The sequence below is a fragment of the Vombatus ursinus genome, unplaced genomic scaffold (genome assembly GCF_900497805.2).
Source record: "Vombatus ursinus unplaced genomic scaffold, bare-nosed wombat genome assembly UNPS02014768.1, whole genome shotgun sequence".
NCBI lineage: Eukaryota > Metazoa > Chordata > Mammalia > Diprotodontia > Vombatidae > Vombatus > Vombatus ursinus.
Genome location: NW_020954546.1, coordinates 13,681,790 through 13,702,189, shown reverse-complemented (window position 1 = coordinate 13,702,189; position 20,400 = coordinate 13,681,790). Strand labels below are relative to the sequence as shown.

General features: G+C 46.7%; 1 protein-coding gene across 4 annotated transcripts in view; it reads right to left on the bottom strand.

Annotated features, from left to right (window-relative positions):
- Positions 1 to 20,400, bottom strand: part of CLIP2 (CAP-Gly domain containing linker protein 2) — a 128,054-nt gene that overhangs the window by 99,748 nt on the left and 7,906 nt on the right. Inside the window, exon 3 of one of the 4 annotated variants that reach the window (XM_027861795.1) lies at positions 1,869 to 2,051. The exons of the other annotated variants lie outside the window; for them this stretch is intronic. The gene's annotated coding sequence lies outside the window, so the exon portion shown is untranslated. The remainder of the gene's footprint in view (positions 1 to 1,868; positions 2,052 to 20,400) is intronic. 4 annotated transcript variants of the gene reach the window in all.

The window sequence follows — 20,400 nt, the reverse complement described above, 5'->3', positions numbered from 1 at the left end:
TGACTTAGACTTGGGTTAAAATTCCATCTTAGACACTTAAGCAGCTGTGTGACCTTAGGCAAGTGACTTAACCTTGGGCCTCATTTTCTTCATATGTAAAATGACAACTAGTGGGAAGGCTGAGGCTGGCAGCTCGCTTGACCTGAGGAGACTCTGGAGTGTCCTCACGAAACCTTGCACCAATATAGTGAGATCCTGAGAAGAATGAGGGCCCACCAGGCTGCCTGAGTGAGTCAAACTGGCCCAGGTCAGAAATGGAGCAGGTCAAAGGTCCCACGAAAATCAACAATGGGATTGGGGCCATGAGTGGTCATTGTACTTCCTGCTTGAGTCAGTTAAGGAAGCCCAACCTTAAACAAACAAATGAAGGAACCAGTGACCCAATGAATGAAATGTAGGAAGAGTTGGACTCAGATGGCCTCTTCCAGCTCTAAATCTGTGATCTTGTGATCATACGTGTGTGTACATACACATAAGAATATATGGAAAATTATGCTAGAAGTGGTGTGAAGGACAGATTGAGGGGGTGGGGAGTAGGAGGAGTGGAGGCAGTGATGACATCATTGGTTGGACTTGGAAATGAGGAGTTGAGAAAACACACCCAGAGATGAGCAATGTGGGTGGGGAATGGCGCACACGCATCAAAGGTGGTTGGCTTTGTTGAGTTACTTTCTTTCTTTCTTTAATCTTTGTTGTGAGGGATGATTTGCTGAGGATAGGAAGGGGTCGAATGTATATATTAGGAAATGTGGGTAATGTGAAAAAAAGATGTCAATAAAAATAACATTTTTAAAAAGGTCATTATTGGAGTCTAGGTGAATGGAGGACCTGTTCTAGAGTAGCAATGGGAACACGTTCTTGAGAACAAAGATCTGGAGCTGGAAGGAACCTTAGAAGCCATTTGGTACAATGTTCAGATGAGGAAACTGAGGCCCAGAGATAGAAAGTGACTTGCCCAAGGTCATACACCTATTAAGTGTCAAAGCTAGGATTAGAACCCAGAACTTTCTGGATCCGAATCCAACATTTTATGCACTACATACAATGAAAATATTGCACAGGTCAAATCCATAGGACCTAATAGTTGAAGGATAAGGACCAAAGACACAAGAAACTTGGTAAATGATGGTACCACAGACAGAAAGAAAGAAGAGGCCAAACGGAGGCTCAGCTGCTGTTGGGACATCTAGATGGAAGTGGCTAGTAGGGCTGAAAATTTGGTCCTGGGCCCTTGGAAGAGAGTCTTGGTAAGAGATGCAGATGTGGGCATCTCCCATGTGGAGACTGGAGGTGATGGCTGGAGCCATGCAAATGAAAGATGTCTCTACGAGAAACAAAAGAGAAGGCACTCCGCCTTTGTAGAGGTGGGGGACTTTGGGTGTGGAAATCCACTTATAATATTAGACTTGGTTGGTGCATGGATTAGCTTTGCTGAACTGTCTCTGTCTCCCTATCTCTTTTCTCAGTCTCTCTTTCTTGGTCTCTTTCTCTGTCTCTCTGTCTCTATCTCTCTCTCTGTATGTGTGTCTCTCTCTCCCTCCTTCCTTCTGTGTCTCTGATTCACTCTGTCTCCCTCTCCCTCACTCCTTCCCCCATCACACACACACACACACACACACACACACACACACACACACACACCACCTCCCTAAGAATCCTTCCCTTCTTCCCACATTCAGCTCCCGATGGCCTTTTTCCAGGCCCTGGAACAGAGGAGCACATCCATCCATGTGTGGTTTGGGAGAGTGCTCCTTTTTTCCATAAGAAAGTCACTGCTTTCTTGATGTTACCCCTGTTCAGCTGTACCCCTCACTAAGCCTTAGTTTCCTTCTTTGTAAAATGCAGATAATAAGACTCCCAATCCCTACCTGGGAGGAAGGTGTGAGAATGTGCCCTGTTTGGCAGCTGGATGATCCTTGGTCAGAGATGTTATAACCCAACCAGTGAGCATTTATTAAATGCCTACTATGTGCCAGGCATTTGTTCTGTGGTGACCCGAGAGACCAGACCTAAGAGTGAGGAGCAGGAATGGCAGGTGGACAGAGTTCAGCCTGATGTCAGGGGGAAAAAAATGACACCATTAAAAACAGAGTATATATACACATACACACATGTACATATGTATGTGTGTGTGTATGTACGTATGTATATGTATATGTGTATATACATACATATATACACATATATACATATATTTTTTGCACTAGGCAGTGTTGCCTAGTGGATAGAGAGCTAGCCTCAGAGAAAGGAAGACCTGACTTCAAGTTTTACCTCAGACCCATCCTGACTGTGTGACCCTGGGCAAATCACTTAACCTTTATATCCTCAGTTTCCACAACTGTAAAATGAGTACAATAATAGCCCTTACCTCCCAGGGTTGGTTGTTGTGAAGATTAAATGAGATGATATTTGTAAAGCGTTTAATACACGCCTGACATACAGTAGATGTTTAATAAATGCTTATTCCTTCCTTATCCCTAGGTGCCAGTCACTGAGAATACGGAATAAAGACAAATCAAAACATACCCTGAAGGAGTTCACATCCTGGAGAGGATGCTTAGTCTGTCAGGGTAGACAAACACCCTGGTACTTCTGAACTCGGAGGTTCCATGATTCCATACTAACGTGATCCAGTAACAGCAATAATATTTTGAAATATCTATATGATGTTGGCCAATACAGATGATCACTCCTATCATTAAATCTCAAAATCCTCCCCAGACTAATGTCTTTTTTAATAGATCACAGATGATAACGTCACCACAGAGCAAACATGCCTAATTTTGAAATCAGCACGGAAAAAACTGGAGAATGAGAAGTCTGGCTCAAATGTGCTCTGTTAACTATGAATCACATTTTCAAAAAAAAATCCCCGTCCCTGAAAAACACATTACAAAATCACAGAATGTCGGAGCTGGAAGAGGCTTTAGAGATTAAGGTTCTTGCTTTTGGGAGGAAAAACTGAGGCAGAGAGAGAGTCTTAGTAATGATTAAAATCACACAGCAAGTTATTGGTAAGAGTCAGGGCAGAACACGGGCCCCTCAAAGACTCACAGTCCAGTGTCCTTTCTACCATACTGCATAAATAGGAAATAATTAAGCATGTGGAATCCAAACATGGAAAACTATGGAGAAATTACTATTCCCATCTCACATGTGGAGAAACTGAGGCTAGATGGTATAGTGGATAGAGCACCAGGCTTGGAATCAGGAAGGCTTGAGTTCAAATCCTGGTTCAGACACTTACTATCTGTGTGACCTCGGGTAAATCACTTAACCTCTGCCTGCTTCAGTTTCCTCATAAAGCACTTAGTACTGGCACATAGTAGGTACCATATAACAATAATGATAATATTTATATAGCATTTGTTATATAAATAATATATGTAAATACATAATAGCTAATATTTAGATAGCATAGCTATTATTATTATTAGAGAAAGTATTACAAACTCACAAAATTCAGAATTAAGGGGAACACACATGACTTCTGCCCTCTGTGGCCAAACTGTTCAGTTTTTCAGTCATGTCTGACTCTTTGTGACCCCATCCCTCTTCCATAAGACAGCCCCTCAGATACTAGAAGACAGCCCATAGCAGCACAGATCCAGAGCTGCAAGAGACCTCAGAAGCCGTCAAACCTAATTTCCTCATTTTACAGATGAAGAGACTGAGGCATAGGTGGTTAAGTGACTTGCCTAGGGTCACACAGCTGGTAACTGTCAGAGGCTGGGTCTTCCTGACTCCAAATCCAGTACCCTATCCATTCTATCACACTGTCCCTGTCCCCCAAGTCTCCTCTTGTTTAAGCTAAATAACTGGTTTCCTCACCTGTCCCTCATAGTCATGACCTCAAAGCCTGTTGTCATTCTGTTTACCTTCCTCTGACTGTGCTCCATTTTGTCAATATCTGGTACTCAGAACTAACCATGAGACTCCACCCGGGGTCTGACCAAGATATAGGATACAAGCATCCTATAAAGACGAGGTCCAGGCTGCAAGGATCCAGCACCTGCCCAGCCTGGGACACCTTTGAGGAAGCCCAGGCCCGCAAAAGCTCACTTGCCTACTGCATCAGCCTATTGAGTCTGCAGCCCAGGAAGACCCCAAGACACTAAAACTCAGCTGTCTCCAACCTGAGTCAAGGCAGGGCAACAACCATTGATTTAGCCAGCACTTGAAGTTATTAGGCTTTTTTAAAAATTTAAACACAGGATTTTACATTTATGTCTACATCACCTGTCAGTATCACCACTTTCTTCCAAGTCATTGATAAAAACGTAAAATAACTCAAAAGCATGTGTGGATGGATTCCCTGGGCACTCCACCAGAGACCTCCCTCTAGGTCAGCATCCAACTATTTATTCTTTCAGTCTGGCCCCTGTAGCCAGCTCTGAAGTCCCCTAACCGGACAATTGTCTGCCATAACTCTCCATCTGGTCCCTGGCAAATGCTTCCCAGAAATCTGGGTAAAGTCTAGCTATAGGCTTCCTCTGATGAATGAGCCTCGGAGCCCTGTCCCAAAGGAAACGAGATGGGTCTAGCATGACCCCTTCCCGATAAACGCTTCTTGAAGCCATGCAGGGTATTTGTGATCATTGCTTCCTTTTCTAGATTTTTTCCTAACCTTCCCTTTAATAATGTTATTGTATTTTGTCGAGAATTGGTGTCATCTGATGAGGACAATGATACAAGTGAATTCCAAAGACACATGATAAAAAAAAATGCCATCTACCTCCAGAGAGAGAGCTGATGAACTCTGAGTTGCAGACTGACTTTTTTTTTTTGCACTTTGTTTTTCTTGGTATGTGTGTGTGTGTGTGTGTGTGTGTAATTGATATTATTAAAATAAGGGGGCTCAACTAGCTGGCCTCTAAGATTCCCTCACCCTCTGGATCTAGAATCCTATGAACAAGCTATCAAAGAGACCTGGATTCTAGTCCTGCTCCATGGCCCCGCTTTGTGAGCCTGAGCAACACTGTTGCTCAGAACTCTGAAACTCTGTTGCAGCACAACTGTTTCCTCATCTCTAAAATGGGCGTGATATTCTCTTCCCCATCTAGCTGTGGAGAGAACGACAGAAGATCACATGAGGTAATAAATTTGAAAACTGTCACATGATAAACTCCAGTAGGAAAAGAGATGGGGACTGGACCTGTGATTTTAATCCACTACCAAGGAAGGTCGGTGCCTTATCTCTAACTTCCAGTCTTAGTGACTGGCATAAGTGACTTGCCCAAGGTCACACAGCTAAGTTTATGTCAGAGATGGGACTGGAACCCAGTCTTTCCTGACTCCAAGGCCAGCGCTCTATTCACAATATAATGACGCTTCTCTGAAAACTAGAGAGTGATAAACCCATTCAAGGGAGTGTTATTATTTATTATTATTATCATTATTATGAGAAACAAATGTTTGTTACTCAAAAGGTCTAAAGAAAATTCCCAGGGGCTTGTCTCTTTTTTCAGACCTTTCTCCTCCTGGCTCTGGAGAAGACAAAGGCAGGAGGGTGACTGAGTATACGGAAGAAGACCATTTCTCTTCCCCATCCTCTGTTCCCTGTGCTCTGAAATAATGTTTGGGAGACCCATGGCCTTGGCCTTGAGCAAAGGACTATAATTGGCTGGTTTTCCATAGCAAACCTGAGCTGGGAAGGAAATGGGGGAGGTCGTAAAGGCCACCCAGTGAGAGAGAACCAAGGGGGCATTCATGAGGAGGGCCTCTTTGGCCAGCTCCGCCAGCCTGGCCTCCTGTCACCAAGGGAGCCGCCGGGCAGCTTGGGTGAGCCATGCTGCCGAGCTTAGAAAGCAGAAGAGGAAAGAAGAAAAGTGAGACTGAGCTGAAAGCAGTCCCCCCCCTTCCTCAGCCAAGGCCCCCACTCGGCGTTGGTGCCTCGGCCAGCATGGTGAGGAGGATTGTGGGGGAGAAGCGGAGGACTGCTGCTACCAGCTACCGAAGCCTGTCCTCACTCCCCACCCCCCTTCCCTGCCAAACCTCCCGTGGCTCTTATCAGCCTTCGAAATCATCTCGTATTTATTTTGAGTATCTGTCTACATGTTACATATGAGATCATAGCTGAGAGCCGGAAGCGACTTCAGAGGCCTTCATTGTATAGAAGAGGAAACTGAGGCTCAGGGACCTGCCCAAGATCACAGGGAGTAAATATATCCAGACCACCCCAGAAAGATCCTTCTACCTCTGATATTCCATAAGCCCACAAACCTTAGGGGCAGCTGGTAGCATAGTGGATGCTAGGCCTGGAGTCAGGAAGTCCTGAGTTCAAATCTGACACTTAGCAGTTATGAGACCCTGGGCAAGTCACTTAACCTTATCTGCCTCAATTTCCTCAACTGTTAAATGGGGAAAATAACAGCACCTACCTCACAGGGTTGGTTGTTGTGAGGATCAAATGAAATAATATTTGTAAAAAGTGTTTGCCTAGCACCTAGTAGATGCTATATAAATTCTTATGCTATTCCTTCCCCTTTCAAAAGCAGGAAAGTTTAAGAAGTGATACTTCCCCAGTGCAGGGGGATGGGTGAAATGGCTTCTTAAGACCCTACCCTGCCCCTTCCCAGCTCATTGACTATTAACAGGGCACCATTTTGTTCCCATGGGCTTAAAGGAAATAAGCCTGTCTCATCTCCAGGGCCCTGGGAATGGAGAGAGAGAGAGATGGTAATTAAAGGGTGCTCTTTCCCAAGCAGGCATCAGGAGCCCAAAGAAACAGGCTTTCTTTGTACCCACTTTCCATTGTCAATCCGACAGAGGGAAAACACACCCCAGAGGCTGTGTTTCAAGGTTTCTATTACAACGGGCCCCTGACAGCCTGAAATTACAGCAAAGAAAATGGCTCAAGAATTTCCACTCAATTGGGTGGCTCCCTCTGGGGGACTTCTCAGGTCTAGGAAGGGCCATAAATGGGTCACTGGGAAACCCACTGGCCAGGACTGGCACAATGAGTGGAGAGCGAAGGGTTTCTTGTTGTAGGGATGGGAACCAGGACTTCCAGCCCAACACTCCCTCCTTGCCCCCCCCCCCCCCCCCCGCCCGGCCCTGTTGACCTCCCCCTTCCCCACCCCCACACTATGTGGTCTCAGATAGGTAAGTTATTTAACAAGACTGTGGCTCATTCTCCCCTCCCATAAACTAGAGAAGCCTTTCACTGACCAGCAATTAGACAGCACTTTGAGATCCATTAAGGAAAGAAGCCACAAAGACTCTGGCTCTGGTCTTATAACCCTCTGGCATTCAATGCCAGCCCGTAGTCCAAGATCACCTCAGAAAAAGGCAGGGCAAACTTCTTTCCCTACTCCCTTGTTTTCCCTTTTTTTTTTCTTCAAAAGACAAACCTGGGAATGCTCTGTCCTCCCTCTAGTGGAAAAATCATTGGACCTGGAAGTCACAAGTCCTGGAGTCAGCAGTTCTATGTCTATCATTACTCCTTGTGTGATCTTGGAAAGGTCACTTATTCTCCAGAAGCCTCAGTTTCCTTTACTGTAAAATGGGCCTTCAAGTACTTGCATCGCTGACTTCACAGGGTTGAAGAAAGGAAAGTGTGTTGGAGAGAGATAGGCCAGTGTTGTGACCAGAGAGCCTGCCTCAGGAGGGGAAGACCTGGATTCAGATACTGCTTCTGATACATCTTGGCTGTATGACCCTAGGCCAGTCACTAAACCACTATGAATTTTAGTTTTCCCTTGTGTAAAATGGTAACAACAATAATGACATCTGTAGTACACATCTCACAAGGTTGTTATGAGGCTTGTGACTGTTTGGCATGAAAAGCCAGAAATTTTTACAAAATTTATAATTCTAAAGTGCTGCATAAATATAGTTATTTCTCATTATCTGCCTTATTCCTAGACTGGAGACCAAGAACACCCAAAAACAGGTCACTTAGTTCAATCCAGATGTGACCAAGAAGACCCTGGACAGCATCAGAAAATTCTCTGCCGGAAGACCTCCTTATTGATGCTGCTCAGTCATTTTTCAGTTGTGTCCAACTCTTTGTGACTCCATTTGGGGTTTTCTCAGCAAAGACCCTGGAGTGGTTTGCGATTTCCTTCTCCAGCTCATTTTACAGATAAGGAAACTGAGGCAGAGAGGGTGAAGTGACTTGCCCAGGGTCACACAGCTAGGAAGTGTCTCAGGCTGGCTTTGAACACAGGAAGATGAGTTTCTTGACTCCAGGACTGGGGCTCTATGCACTATGGCGTCCCCTAGCTGCCCTAAGAAGATCTCCACTGATGGGGAATTCATTACCTATCATTCTGGGGGCAGCATGTACAGGGGAATGAGTACTAACTTTGTAACCAAAAGACTAGTTTTCAAATCCCAAATCAGATGCTCATTACCTATGTGGCCTTAGGCAAACTACATCACCCCTCTAGGCCTCAGTTTCCCTCTCTGTAAAATCAAGGAGTTGGATTAGATGGTCTATGGGGTCGCTTTCAGCTCTAAGTCTGTGGCCCTATGTCATGCTGAGGGAGGTTGGCTCTCATTATCAGAAAGTTTTACTCAGCAGAAATTGGCCTCTCTGAAACTCGCACTCAGCACTCCTGGGTTTTCCCTCTAGAGCCAAGAAAAAAGAAACCTGCTCCCCCCTTGCACTACCCCATCCAGCAAATACTTGTATCCAAGTGTTTGACCCTGTCCTCAGGCTTGTCATCTCCAAGCTGAACAGCCCCAGCTCCTTCCAGCAATCCTCCTGGAGCCTGACTGAGGCCCTTCTCCATCCTGGCTGCAGCTCAGAGATAGAGCCAAAAGGAAGGCCCCGTATCCCATGAGGAGGTCGCCCTAAGGAGGGTCGGAGCCCGGGGTTCAAGCAAACCTTAGTCAGGAAAGTCACTTCCAATGCAAGAATCTGTAGTGAGTCCCTACTGCCAACTCTAGACTCCTCAAAGTCTTAACTCCACAAGAAACATTCTGGAAACATCTACCAACAGTGCCCTGTGTCAGACTCTGGAGAAAGACGCTGACTTTAGATAAGGCATAGATCTTGCCTTCGGGGAGCTGACAGTCTGATAGAGGGACCAGACACCAGGCCAGAGATCCAGAGGCCCCGGGTCACAAGATCGGGATAAGACGCAGAGCTATGTGAGGTCTAAACCTGACACCCCATCTCCCCTTTCGGCCTCTCTTCAAGTGCCAAGCCCCATGCCTAGAAGGCACTCCCTCCTCACCTTCTACGGGAGGCTGCCATTGTTCTAAATCCATGCAGGAAATGCCTGGTGAGAAAACACCCTCTCCTCTCGTGGATCAGCACAGTCTCTGCCATTTCTGGTCTTAGAGAAATGTCTGGGGCACTAAGAAATATAGTGACTTGCCCAAGGTCACACAGCCAGGATGTGTCGGGGGCTGGACTTAAACCCACATCTTCCTGACTCCCCCATGCTACTTCTCATACTTTATCTGTATATACTCTTAATGTAATTCAATTCAACAAGCATTTATTAATCACCTACTGTATTCCAAGCACTAGGTTAGGTATACAGAATACACAGAAAAAAAACCCTTTTGGACCTTAAGGAGCTTACACACTGTGCCTACCACAGTGTCTGGAACACAGTAGGTGCCTCATAAATGTTTGCTGAAGCATTTATAAAGTATTGAAGTACGTGACTTATGAATTGAACTAAGTGACTTACTCATTCTCACATAGTAAGGAAAAGTCTGAGGTAGGATTCAAACCCACATCTTTCCTGTCTCCAAGGCCTCAGGTTCTATGCACTCCACCAAGCTCCCCAACTAGGCTATAAGCTCTGCAAGAGGAAGGACCCTACTGCTTTATTTTATCTTTGGGTCTCCCCTGGTACCTAGCACTGCTCTGCATAGAGCACATGCTTAATAAACACTTAATTATCGAAGTCATCGATTCAAGTAAGCAAGTATTAAGTGCCATCTAGGTACTGAACACAGTGCTAAGAACAGTAGACGAAAACCAGTGTCTGCCCTCAAGAAAAGACAGCTAGGGGGCACCATAGTGCACAGAGGGCCTGGAGTCAGAAAGACTCATCTTCCTGTGTTCAAATCTAGCCTCAGACACTTATTATGTCACCCTGGACAAGTCCCTTTTCTCTACTTGCCTCAGTTTCCTCATCTGCAAAATAAGCAGGAGAAGGAAATGGCAAACCGCTCTAGGATCTTTGCTGAGAAAACCCCAATTGGAATCACAAAGAGTTGAATGTGACTGAACAACTGAGCTGCCCTTAAGAAGCTTACATTCTACCAAGTGCTGGTGACTTGATGGCAGAAAGGCAAACCAGCCCCTTTGCTCTGTGCAAGTTGTCCCACACCAAGAAGCGGGCCCTGAATCAATGTGGTTTCACCGTGATTAGTCATTGTCAGGGATTCATCATCACCCCACAAACCACCAGACAGGATGGATCATTCCAACCTACAAAACAGGATCGCCATCGGGGGCTCAGGACAAACTGGGGGTTGTCAAGGATCATTACTCACACCAAAAACAAGTGATCCAAAGTCACTCTGCCTCAGCCTTCTCCCACTGAGGCCTCTGCAGCCCGGTCCATTAGTGGACTGGCTCTGCCCAGATCCCCCATTTTAAGGAAAGCGCCAAGGCCAGCCCCATCTTCGTTCCTCTCCAGGGTCCTCTCCTGACTCTCTGGTACCCTCTCTCCCTCAGCTTCTTTCTGTGAGCTGTCTTCCCCAGCAGAATGGAAGCTCCCTGAGGGGAGGAATTGGCAGAGTGCCTAAACACAATGACTTGTTGACTTCAATATGTAAACCATCTAAACTAAACTATCATCTATAAAACCCTTTAAAGTTTACGAGCTGATGTCCATGGATTCTCTCTGAGTCTCAAAACAATGCTGTGAGATGAGTACGGTATTGTCATTATTATCCCATTTAACAGATCAAGAAACTGAGGTTTAGAGAACTAAAGTGGTCACAGGGCTAGTGACCCAACCCCATCCCAACAGAATGGAAGCTCCTTGAGAGAAGGGACCTCACTTTTGTCTTTGTTTGACTCACCCGAGCCTGGCACATAGTAGGGACTTAATGAATGCGCAATAAAGTGAATATGGAATTCTCCCAGGAGAACATAAACTTGAGGGCACTTTGGCTCCCGGTGCCTAGAATGTTGCCCAATCACTGATTGATAATAAATGATCTCTTTGAGGGCAGGGAACATTTCATTTCTGTATTTGCATTGTGAGCATCCAGCATAGAGGAGGTGCTTAATAAATGTCGGATGGAATGGAAAACATCCTGATTCCAAACCATGCATTCTACCCTCCACTACATCCCACTGGATCATTGATGAAGCACCTACTAAGTGCAAGGCCCTGGGGACACATCATAATCTCCCTGGGCCTCAGTTTTCTCAACTGTAAAATGGGGGGTTGGACCACATGACCTCTGAGCCCCTCCCAGCTTAAAATCCATGATCTCTAATCAAAGATAAATGATCCCAGCTCTGCTGCTGACTACATGGGTGAGAGACAACATGGTACCCATGGCATAAAGGAACAAGGACCAGATTTAGAGTCAGAAGTGAGTTCAAATTCTCTGTCACTTACTTCCCGAACGATCCTGAGCAAATCATCTCTGGACTCAATTCCTCATGAGTAAAATGACATGGCTGGACTAGATGACCTCTCTGGGCCTCAGTCTCCCCGCTGGTCTAGAGACATTTCTACCCCTGCAAGCTTCACCTCCCTGGGCCTCAGTTTTCTCATAGGAAGTTGGATTAAATGACCAGTTAGATCTGACTTCCAATGAGCATTTAATAGAGGTCACTGGTGGTGCAGCAGTTAGAGCGCTGGACCTGGAGTCAGGAAGACCTGAGTTCAAATTTGACTTCAGACACTGATGAGTTGTGTGACTCTGGGCAAGTCACTTAACCCTGTTTGCCTCAGTTTCCTCAACTGTAAAACGGGGAAAATAACAGCACCTACCTTGCAGGGTTGTTGTGAGGATTAAATGAGATAAGATTCATAAAAAGTGCTTAGCGCAATGCCTGGCACTTAATAAATGCTTATTCCCTTTCCTTTCCCCTCCTCTGCCCCTGCCCTAGTAGACAGGCTTGAGTGAATTCACATTTATATGCTTTACAGAGTCACTTATGGATCCCCATAACAGTTCTATTGGGGAGGGGCCTGATCCCCATTCTACAGATGAGGAAACTTGAGGGTCAGAAAGGTTAGGTGACCAGCCAACTAAGTAAGTGTCCGAGGTGGAATCAGAGGAGAAGGTATGGGTCAGGAAGAAGGAAAGAGGACAAGAGAGAATGGGCGGCAAGGGGCAGGATGAGGCAAAGACAGCCCAGATATCCTGGGTGGGCTCTGTGCCTGGGAGCCAGGAGGCCACGGCCTCCGAGGGAAGGCCAGGGAGCAAACCTGGCCTCTGCTCACATCAGTCCGTCACTGCCTTGGAGGCAGGAGCCCTTGCCAGCTAAGTGTTTCCTGGGCCATCCTGGCTCCACACTGGGCCATGAAGAGAGCTGATGCAACAGCAGTGGTTGTCGGGGCTGGACACCCCCAGGATCCCTGGAGCGGGCAAAGGTAACTGTGCACCAGACGCCGAGGACCGTCTTTCCATCACTTCTTTTTGCTAAACTGGCTGTGCAGCACCATCTCTCCCTGCCAGCAGGGATGACGGGCCGGGGGCCGGGGCCAGGAAATGTCCAAAGCCTCTCTCTCCCTCTGTTTGGCCATTTCCTCCCAAGTCGTGTTCTTACAGAAGCAGCTGGCCCGAATCTCCTTCCCAGCCCTGAGCGGGTCCCCAGGAAACCAGGGAGACACGCAGGCTTGCGTGCTTGTGTGTGGGAGGAAGCCACCCGTGGCTGGGGAAGCTGGGAGCCATCGCTCCAGGCTGGGTCTGCTGGTCAAGCCCGATTACTCTCAGCTGTTTTCCTAATGAGGTCAGGCCTGGGGCCAGAAGAAGCGAGACAGGAAGTTGATGGAGGAGGGAATCCGGGGGAGGGAAGCTGCAGAGACCTGAGGCTGAAGGGGACATCTGCCCTGGGGGGCTGCCTTAGTCCAAACCAGGCAGCGCTAAAGAGTGAGCGCATCACCGTGTCCCCTGCCAGGTATTATCCACAGAAGAAGAAAGCAGCCCCTGCCCTCTGGGGGCTTCTAGTCTAGCTCAGGAAACAAAGCCAAGGAGGAGGACAACAGGTAACTATGTGGTTGGTTGGCGGCTTTCCCTCCTGCTGGGGGAGGACCAAAATGACATCACTATGCTGGGGTCCAGGCACAGTGTGTCCAGCTGTGACTGATCAGACCAATATGGGCTCGGAAGGCTCGACCGCAGGCCGGGCACAAATGCTCCACATGTGGAATAGAGATGTCTCTAAATTTGCGCATCTCACATTTCTTTTGAGCTGCTGTGATTCTGCTCTCCTCATAGAGCACAGCGCCTTCTATGAAGGGCACACGCCATGCATCTGAAAGGGGAAGGTCCTCGTCTGACATGTACTGCAATAAATCAAGTCCCGGATTGGAACCTGGCTCTGTGTGACCCTGGGCAAGTCACTGTCCTCCTCTGAGACTGTTTCTTCATTTATCCTCTGCCTCCTTTCTTACCTAGCCTTGATCACTGAATGGGTGCTGCCTCAGTCAAACTGAGACCTGGGAAGGACCTCAGCTCCAAAAGGCCAAGGTCTCGCACTGCACTCTAGTCTCCCTGATTCGTATCTCACCACTGGTTCCAGACGCCTCCAGAGGAGAGAGTAAGGCTGGTGACTCTGCACAGCCCTCCCTCCCTTAAATCCAATTCACTCGCAAGTCATGGCATCACCTTCCTGATGTCATGGTCCTCTTTGAAAATGAAGGACAAACAACAATCTTCATTTATCAAATGAGATCGCACAATGGCTCAACAAATTATGTCCGTGAACATGAAATATTAATATGGCATAAGAAGAAATGATTGACCAAAGAATTGAGGGAAGAGCACGGAAGACTTCTATGAGCTGATGCAAAGTGTTCTCACTGGCTACTTTGGTGACAGTGAGAAAACCCCTCTCCTTCTCTTCTCTGCAGAAGTGGGGGACTATGGGTGCGGAACCTTGAATACACTCTCGCACTTGGCTGACCTGCACCTTAGTTTTGCTGAACTGCCTTTTCCTCCTCTTTCTTTTTTGATTCTCTATTACAAGGGATGGTTCAATGGATGGGGAGGTGGAAAGGAGGTATTTGGAAAAAAGGTGATGTAAAAACAGAGGCATCAATACAGATCTTTTTAACCATGCTGAGAAGGTTCGAAGGCGAGAATGAACAGGTCCCACAACCTTGGCAAGGTCTGTCTGCTTGCCCTCTGTCCTTATTTTTTTTTTTTTAGGCAATTGGGGTTAAGTGACTTGCTCAGGGTCACACAGCTAGTAAGTGTCAAGTGTTTGGTCTGAGGCCGGATTTGAACTCAGGTCCTCCTGACTTCAGGGCTGGTGCTCTATCCACTGCACTACCTAGCTGCTCCAGCCCCATCCTTATTAAGAGAGGCCTTTTCAGTGCCCCAGCTGCTAATGCCTTCCCCTTCCAGATTACTTTCCCTCTACTCTCGGAGGTTCCTAGATAGTTATATGTTGTTTCCCCCATTAGAATGCAAGCTGCTCGAGCGCAGGGACTAAAGGGTGGGGAGTGAGAGGAGGCTGCACGTCTCTGAATCCTCAGTTCTTAGCACAAAGCCCAGCATATAGTAAGTACTTGATAAATGCTTGTTGACTGACTGACCGAGGTCGGAGTCCAGGCCCCAGCTGGGACCTTGCCAAGAGGAAGTTGACAAATTGGGAAGAACTCCAAAGTGTTTTGAGCTTCCCATGGAAATTCTCCCAGAAGCCCCTGGCCCCTTGTGCTGAGAGCAGAGGCCCGTAAGCTCCCCCTCTCCCTCCCCTCACCCCTTTCTCTTGACAGGAGCAGACTGGGTTCTGCCTGCTGGGTTCCTGACCCCCTCGCTGGGTGACTGGGTTTATGGCAGTTTATAGGTGGGAGGAAAGAAAGGCCCAGGAACACAAAGTCCTGGAGGTCCTGGCAGCTGCAGCCTCTGTGGTCTTAATCCCCAGAGGAAGAGGATTTTCTGCGGCCACAGCTGGGGGCCAGAGATGTGACTCACCATCAATGGGGCACTGTTGGGGCATAAATCAGGCAGGGCTTCACGGACCTTGGCGCCATCTCCCCCCTGTTTTCTTCTCCTATCAGCATTGTTTAAGTGGGGGGTGGGGAACAGGCCTAGGAAGCTGCAAGGCTGTCAGCGCCATATTACCAGCATTTTGTCTGGACCTGAGATTTCACCCACGTAGGGAGCTCGCTCCTGGTGAGCTAAATCCCTCAGAGCAAAGCAGATCAGAACTTGCTCCATGATTTCAAATCCTAGAGAGTTTCCTAGAATTCTGAGAAGTGAGCAACGTGCTGAGGGCCACACAGCTGGGATCTGGCAGGGGCAGGATTCAAATCCAGGGCTCCCAGACTCCAAGGCAAACGCTCCATCCACCATGCCACGCCTCTCATCACCTCCCAGAGCCCTGACTTCATCCACCGGCCTCCACTTCCTCCTTCCTCTCGGTTCTTCTCACCAAGGCCAAGCCCTCTTGTCCCCTTCCCTCCTGCCCTCTCCCCAACACTGAGCCATCTCACTAATCTTCGCTCTGCCCCGGTCACTGGCTCCTCCCTGCTGTCTACAAACATCTCAGGTCTCCCTATCCCAAAAAGCCCTCCCTGGGGCAGCTGCCACCATCCCTGTCCTGATCATCCTATCATTCATGGCTAAACTCTGGTCCTCACCTCTACCTCTCTTCTTGGTATGGAGGCTGGCTTCGGACCTCATCACTCAACCCCCTCTCCAAAGTTACTAATGCCCTCTTCATCGCCATGATCCTTTTCTCAGTCCTGTCTTTCTTGGCTTCTCTGAAGCCTTTCTTTGATGCTGCTGACCAGCTCTCTCCTCCAAGGTCCTTCTTCCTCTCTGGGACATAATTCACTAATACCCTTGCTGATTGATCAGCCATGGATTGCTGGGCCCTCTTCTCTTTCCTCTCTATATGCACGCTCTCAAGTGACCTCAGCAGCTGCTAAGGTTCAATGGCCGTTTTGACACATAAATCTGGGGGTTTCTTACAGTAGTGATTCCTTTTATGTACAGGCTGGACCACGTGGCCTTTAAGGGTCTTGCCAACTCTCAGAGTCTGTGATTCCCTGACTCCCATGGATCTGTATCTCCAGCCTCAGTCTCTCTCCTGAGCTTCAGTCCTGCATCACCAAATGAATGAATGGGAAAATGCATTGCTTAAGCACCTACTGTGTACAAAGCACTACACTCAGTGCTGGGGATACAAATGAAAAAGTAAAACCAGGAGCTCCCAAGGATCTCTAATGGGGGAGTTGTCTTATGGAGGAGACAATACAGCTGGGAGGTTTCAGCTGTTTACCGGGCATTTTAAACCAAATGTGTTGGAGGTATTTCAAACTCAACGTGTCCAAAATTGAACTCATTCTCTTTCCCCCTAAAGCCACTCTTCTTTCCAAATTTCCCTATTTCTGTCCAGGGTACTAGGGGCAGCTGGGTGGCTCAACGGATACAGCCCTCACCTTGAGTCAGGAAGACCTGAGTGCAAATCTGACCTCAGACACTTATTGGCCATGTGACCCTGGACAAGTCACTTCACCCTGTTTGCCTCAGTTTCTTCCTCTGTCAAATGAGCTAGAGAAGGAAATGGCAAACCACTTCGGGATCTCTGCCAAGAAAACCCCAAACGGGGTCACAGAGAGTCAAACACAACTGGAACGACTCCACAATAAAGTCCAGGGCCCAGGGTACTGCTATCCTTCTCTGAGCTCCAGAGAGGAGAATGGATTTAGAGCCAGAAGGGACCTGGTTGGTCATCGACTGAGACGGTGGCAGGAAAGTGAAGAGATCTGCCCAAAGTCACACAGTGATAAGCTCAGAAACTGGAGTCAAGGAGGAGGGAGGGGAGGTTTCTAAGAAGCAGGAATGAACCAATGAGGCTGAACTCCATCTCTACAGGTTTCCTTGTAAAGGCAGCCTTTGGCAAGGGGACCGGAGTACCTGGGAATGGAGGATTTCAAGCTGGAAGGGCCCTGAGAAACCATCTAGTCCAATAGCCCTGTTTTACAGAGGGGGAAACTGAGGCCCAAGGAGGGCAAAGGGCTTGTCCAAGGTCACACACAAAAGCAACAGAACCAAGATTGAAAGTCCAGTACTGTGACACCAGCTCCAGCACGCCACTAAGCCATAGATCAATGCATCCTGAGGGGACATGTAAGGGTTAGGGGTGGGTGACCCCCTCCCCACCTCATCCTCATTGCTGTATCCCTCAAGGAATAAGAGAAGTGGCCAATCAGGTGGAGGGCTCCAGTCAGCCTGGTAACAGTTCAGGGACAGACTGCTAGTCCAGAGTCTGCTTCCTTAGGGGCTGCTCAGATGGGCGGGGCAGGGCCACTTCAGGGTTAAACATGTCAGCAGAATGACCAGTAGCTAAGTGATCGCAGGGGCCCGTCCTCTAGACCACTTTCATCTCATTTCCCATTCTACAGACAAGCCAGGCCTCTCCTCCGAAGATACAGCCGCCAAGGACGTCGCAGCAGCTGTGTCTGAATAACCAGCAACCGCTACTCACTCACACCCCTCCTACTAAAAACAACATGGGGTTCTGGATTTCTTAAATATAGGTTTTTATCAACATTATTTATATTCTTGATTTAGTTTAAAGGACGATGGCTTTTCTCTTACCCAACCACTAAAATTGATGAGGTAATTTGGCTGACGGAGTGAAAAAAGAGATAGCCCTAAAACAAAAACAACCAGGCTTATCATTCCAGTGCGGCACCTGCCAGTGTCCCCCTGGCTAAGTCACTTACCGCTTGGTGTGAGTCACTATCTCCCACAGGGGTCTACGCTGTCCTGCCTCCAGGCTTCACTTGGGCTGTTTCTGATGACTGGAACTGACATTTCCCCCTTTCAACTTTGGAGGCTGATGCCACCCCAGCCTTGCAGCCTCAGCTAACAGCCTGGGCTTCACCTCCCCTAGGAGCTGAGCATTTGGGATCGTTAGCATAATCATACCTAACATTTGCATAGTACTTTAAGGTTTAAAAGAATATACATGCATATATACACATATGAAGTATATGTTATATGTAAACATTACATGTACATATGTATATGTACACATATGTGTAAGTAAATTAATATATTTATATTGTGTTACATATACAGGGCAGTGGATAGAGTGCCAGACCTGGAATCAGGAAGACTCATCTTCATGAGCTCAAATCCAGCCTCAGACATTTACTAGCTGTGAGACCCTGGGCAAGTCATTTCACCCTGTTTGCCTCAGTTTCCTCATCTGTAGAATGAGCTGGAGAAGGAAATGGCCAACCCCTCCAGTATTTTTGCCAAGAAAACTCCAAATGGAGTCAAAAAGAGTTAGACACAACTGAAAAGTGACTGAACAAGAAAAATAGTATATATATACATGTTATATGTATGTTATATATACATATAACATGTCTAATGTATACATACAAGTATGTTATGTACACATTGTGTGTGTTATATATATACATATGTATATTACATATATTCTGTGTGTTATATATCATATGTATATATTATGTGTGTTATAAAAATATATATATTATATACTTATATGTTTTATGTATACATAATGTGTATATTATATATATGTTGTGTATATAAAATATACATGTTATACATATATGTAAGTGAATAAATATAGGCATGTTATCCAATGTATACACATACGTATGCATCTATACATATATATTTGTCCTCATAATAACCCTGTGCTATTATAACAAGAGGTACTATTATTATTGTTATTATTAGCCCCTATTTACAGATGAGGAAACTGAGGGTTCAAGCAGGTAAGTGACTTGCTCAGGGTCACACAGCTAGTAAGTATCGAAGGTAGAATTCAAATTCAGGACTTCCTTGTTCAAGCGCAGCCCTCTAGCCAACACACCGCTGAGCTGCCCACGTGTGTCTGGGTGATTTCCCTCCTACACTAGCCCACGGCCTCCATGGGAGCAAACAAGGCGTCTCAGCTGGTCTTTCTGCTTCGGCCCAGGACAACACTCTCTGAGTAGCAGGGGACCAATCCGTGCTCGTTGATGTTGGCACAGAGGATAACTAATGAATTGAAGACAGATTTGGGCTCAAAAAAAGGAAAAACTCCCTAAGAATTAGAGCTTTTGGGGCTTTTATTTGCAGTCCCAAAGAACGGAAAACAAAGCGGATGCCCTCGTTGGGTGACCACAACGCGACTGAGCTGTAAGAAACGATGAGGACGAAGAGTCTGGAGCATCATGGGAAGACTGATGCAGAGTGGGCTGAGCAGAACCAGGAACACACAGTTCCTACAATAACACAATTGGAAAGACCCAAATAAAGCCAATTGAACACTGGGCAATTCTAACGACAAAGCTCGGCCCTGAAGAAGAAATGAGAAAATGTTCCTCCCTCCCTTATTTGCAGAGGTGGGGGGCTATGGGTGTGAAACACTGTATATAATGTCACATCTGGTTGATATTTTGGGTAGTTTATTAAATTGTTTTTCCCCTTCTTTTTTCTCTCTTTTTAAAAAAAAATTCTTTATTATACAGGATGTCCCTCTGGGTCAGTGACAAGGGAGGGATACATTCCAAAATTAAAGTATATTTTTAAAAATCAATATAATTTAATTAATAATTATATCTAGGTATTAGTTTACTGGGGCAACTAGGTGGCACAGAGAATAGAGCGCTGGGCCTGGAGACAGGAAGATTCATTTTCCTGAGTTCAAATCCAGCCTCCAACACTTACTAGCTGTGTGACCCTAGGCAAGTCACTTCACCCTGTTTACCTCAGTTTCCTCACCTGTAAAATGAGCTGGAGAAGGAAATGGCAAACCACTCCAGTATCTTTGCCAAGAAAACCCCAAATGGGGTCACAAAGAGTTGGATCTTATTGAAATGACTAAATAAAATTCTTTGTTTGTTTAAAGGATTTTAACTGCCCAATGATAGAACAGCCTGCTTGTTGAGATAGTGAGCTCCCTGTCACTGGAAGTGTTCAAGGCAGACTAAATGACCACTTGTCTGGTTTGCTGGTGATAGAATTCTTGCACCAGGTGGGAGCTCTGACTAGCCGATCTCTAAGTTCCCTTTCATCTCTAAGAGTCTCTGAATTTACCAAATTGTTAATTCATGGAGGGGAGAGAAGAGGGAAAGGATGGATTTTTGTTGATTAAAAACCCAGAAATTCAAATTTAAAAATTAGTCTATAAACCAGGAGTCCCAGATACCAAGGAGGGGAGAGATCTGAGGATCCTGGATGGAGAGCCAGAAGGGACCTCAGAAGCCATGTGGCCCAACCCCTTCATCTTACAGGAGGGGAAACTGAGGCCCAGGGAGGTTA